Source organism: Frankliniella occidentalis, unplaced genomic scaffold (genome assembly GCF_000697945.3).
Source record: "Frankliniella occidentalis isolate FOCC.00 unplaced genomic scaffold, Focc_3.1 Scaffold17, whole genome shotgun sequence".
Lineage (NCBI taxonomy): Eukaryota > Metazoa > Arthropoda > Insecta > Thysanoptera > Thripidae > Frankliniella > Frankliniella occidentalis.
The window spans coordinates 2,314,568-2,318,271 of NW_026267147.1; the positions used below are offsets into that span (position 1 = coordinate 2,314,568).

At 54.3% G+C, this 3,704-nt stretch overlaps 1 protein-coding gene across 1 annotated transcript in view; it reads right to left on the minus strand.

Annotated features, from left to right (window-relative positions):
• LOC113212295 (1-acylglycerol-3-phosphate O-acyltransferase Pnpla3) overlaps nucleotides 1–3,704 on the minus strand; it is a gene marked incomplete at its 5' end in the record, with an annotated part of 37,746 nt that overhangs the window by 8,680 nt on the left and 25,362 nt on the right.

Here is a 3,704-nt window from a genome sequence, read left to right on the forward strand (position 1 = left end):
AAAAGTATGTGTAAGCGAAAAATTCAGTTTTTCAAGCAAAATGGTGTATTTTTAATATTAATACCAAACATGATATTGGACTAAACAGTGCCTTGATAAGGCAATTTCACCCATTTCTCCACCATCTCCAGTTTAAAAGTCTGCGACGGCCTGCGCACCTCACAAAATGCGTGACGTCACGCTCTCCTTGCCCTCCCCCCTCCCCCTCGTCACGCGTTCATCACGTTTGGCCCAGACCCCCTCCCGCCCCTAACCAGCGTGACGTAATTTGTGAACGGCCCCTAACGGCGTCTGCATGGCGTCTTTGTTGACCCCTCCCCCCCTCCCCTCCCTCGGGGCGTTCAGAGACGGCCTGGCGCCGAGGGAACAGCTGATGGGGGGGGAGATGCACGCGTGCATGCCAAAGCCATTTTCGTGTCAAGGACGCGGAGTTCATCTTGAGCGACTCGATACCGAGCTATAGATACACAAATAAGTCGGCGCATATATATGTATTCGATTCGATAGCCGCGAGCGATGAAGAAAGGAAGTTTCTACCGCCGCCAACCTCCACAGAAAACATAAATTGTAAGTAAAATCGCACAGTGCACTTGGTTTAAATCTCGTATTTTTTGCATCATTTTGACAGTCGAGAAAACATTTGCAACTTTTTGCCGCCACAATCCTCCACTCAATAATTCTCCAACGTCCTGGATCCAGGACTTTACATATTCCTGACACTCCACAGCACGAGCGTCGCGAGGCTTGCTCCCGATTCCCCTCCTCCGCCCCGCTCCCCACCAATCGCGAGAGTCGACCGCCAACGCCACGACATGAACGGTATCATCAAAAATAAAAACAAATCGGAATCGGCGGCAACATGTTTCATGAACTTGCTTTGATCAAGCGCCGCCTTCTGTCCGGCCGGGGAACGCCCCAGCCCGGCCATGTGGATCAATTGTGTCGGAATGCGTGCAGCCGAGATAAGGGGTTATCGCGGCATTATTAAACTACGCAATACTCTCTCGTGCGCCATGAAGGGAATTACAATAACGACTGTGAATAGTCGTCCATCCCCTTTTCCCGCGCAAACCGGGGGCGGGCCGGCGGCGCGGTACTTGAACCCTCGACACACTTCCGTCCTTGCCCTCCCGGCACTTCCCTAAATGTGTGAATGTCGCACACTTGTTGGAGTATGAACGTGATTCGTTCAAATAAAGGTGCAAAGTGTGCACACTTTCAAAGGAAAATTCACACCTTGTTTTCCTGAAGTGTATGAATGGGTATTCGCTCACATAAGTGAGCGACGTTGACACACTTGCGTTTCCAGTAATTTTTTTTCTTTCTGGGTCTGGACCGGAGACGACACACCATGGATAATGCGAAAGCTGTGCCTTTTACCTATAACACAAACTGATTGTTTGACTATGGGGTGTGCGACTCCCCTGGGGGTGTCAGAAGGTTCTTTCCTCGGCCGATGGGATGGGATCAGATGGGATCAATGAACGCGCCGAACTCACCGAGGTTCCCTCCCGCCCCTGAGCAACACTCCTTTAACACCGTATCAGCCGCAGATCACATTGTGTTGTCACGTGCGGGTCAGCGTGGGTGACAGCTCGGTACAGTACCAACTACATTGTCGGGATCGGGACGGTGAGTGAGAGAGAGGGAACGGGGTGAAAGGAGAGCAATAACGGCGGAACATTCAAACGAATGGAAAACAACCGATTCGACTCGGCTGGTGATTACTCCTAATTAGCAGCTTGACAGAGAAGGAATAAGAAGTGCGACACATGTCATTGTCTTTTGGTTCATTCACACTTTGAAAATAAACCCCGCACCGGTCGGAACTCCTCCGTCCTGCGTCGTCCTCTTGTGCCGTGCCGTTTCTGCCACGTGCGTCAACGGCCTTGAGGCGGCCGCAGCTGGCCGGCTGGTCGCAGCGGCAGCTGCAGGGGCCGTGACGTCGCGGCGAGCCACGCGTCGCACCGGGGGGGGGCAACAGGAACCCGTGAAAATAAACCTGATATAACAAACGGCAGGTCGAATACTGGAGTATGGTCGAATAACACCCGCAGCCGACCGGTCGGCGGCCGCCTTCCTCAAGGTCCTGCTAGACGAAGCACCGGCGCCGCAGGTATAGCACGGCATTCACCCCCCTCCCATACCCCGGCTTCGTTCTATCACCAAGAGACAATCGGTTTATGAGCTCATTTTGGTTTTTTCCTCAACTAATAGCGTAGGGCCTTGCGATCGGTCTGACGCCCGAGAGCAGAGCGTTGACGTCAGGCGAGGACTTGTTGACTGTCGGGGGCCCCGCCTCACCCGAGTCAACAGGAATAAAGGGACTCGCGGGTTATCTAAAGCCTTCTGCGTAGGCATTTACCATTTACCGTAGTATTTGGAAGGAGTGTCTCCAGTTATCGACATGGAACGCAAGCGTGTGATTCTTCCTACTGTAACTATGATGTCCATGATCGGGTAAAGTGTGAGATTTACAAATTGGCTGTACAGCAAGCGTCTAACGAACAGTCGGGATGACTCGACTTTCACTGAGTGGTGCCCGGCCAGCTGTTCATAACGGCCTGGCAGACAGGAGCAGCAGCAAAAGCAAGCGAAAGAGAGAGAGAGAGGGAAGGAAGGAATGCACCGGCGAGCAAAAACTCTCCCGCCTCCTCCCCCACCGCTGCAGCACGCACGCACGCAGTGCTACTGCCTCCGCAGCCGCCGCCTCCGCCGCCAAGGACGGCGCAGCAGCTGGGCCGCGTCATTGAGGAGTGAGGTTATGTTCGTCCTGCGGCCGCAGCCGCCGCGGGGTCGTCCAAACCCGTCGCCGGGGGCAAGGTCGCTGCACCTGCCAAAGATACCGCGGAGTCGTCTGCGTCCAACGTCCTCATCCGCACAACTGTCATCTCTCTCCAGTGTCGGGTATACCAAAGAGTGAAAGTTCCATGAACTGTTCCGCGCCCGCCCCCATCAACAAAGCAGGACACTTTGAAAACACCCAACTGCTCGACAAGGGGTAGGTAGAGTCCTAGGGGTAGATCGGTCACACCCTCCATACCACCAAGCCACGACGATACCAGTCTGGCAAAAGGAAACCTTTCCCTTCCCAATAGGTTCCTAGTATTTGCACACAGAGACAGACGCTTTTACATACCCCAAAAGTAAGTAAACAATTATAACGGCGTCTGCATGACGTCTTTGTTGACCCCTCCCCCCCCCTCCCCTCCCTCGGGGCGTTCAGAGAGACGGCCTGGCGCCGAGGGAACAGCTGATGCCTCGCGTTGCATTAGCGTTGGCCGTTGCTGGCATATACTGACCCAGGGGCAGGTCGCACAGCAGCGCGCAGGCTGCGATGGCCCCGGCCGAGGCGCCCGAGATCTTGTTGAGCAGCAGGTGGGGCGCGTACTTCTTGAAGCAGACGGCGACGCCGACATGGTAGATGCCGAGGAAGCCACAGCCGGCGAACGACAGATTCATTGTCGGCTATCCGGGCGACACCGGCAACACTCTATTCCCGGGCGGAACAATATGACGGACACAACAACACACCCTCGCGATCGCGAAAAAAAATTAAAAACAAAAATATTTCAACTGTTGACAACACAGTCTGTCTCTCGTGTATCGGTCCTTCGCGGTCCTCGTCTCACGCCGTACTGAGCTGTCTGCTGAGCGCGAGTCTGATAAATAAAAACAAACGCGCGGACGTGCGGAGCGGTAAC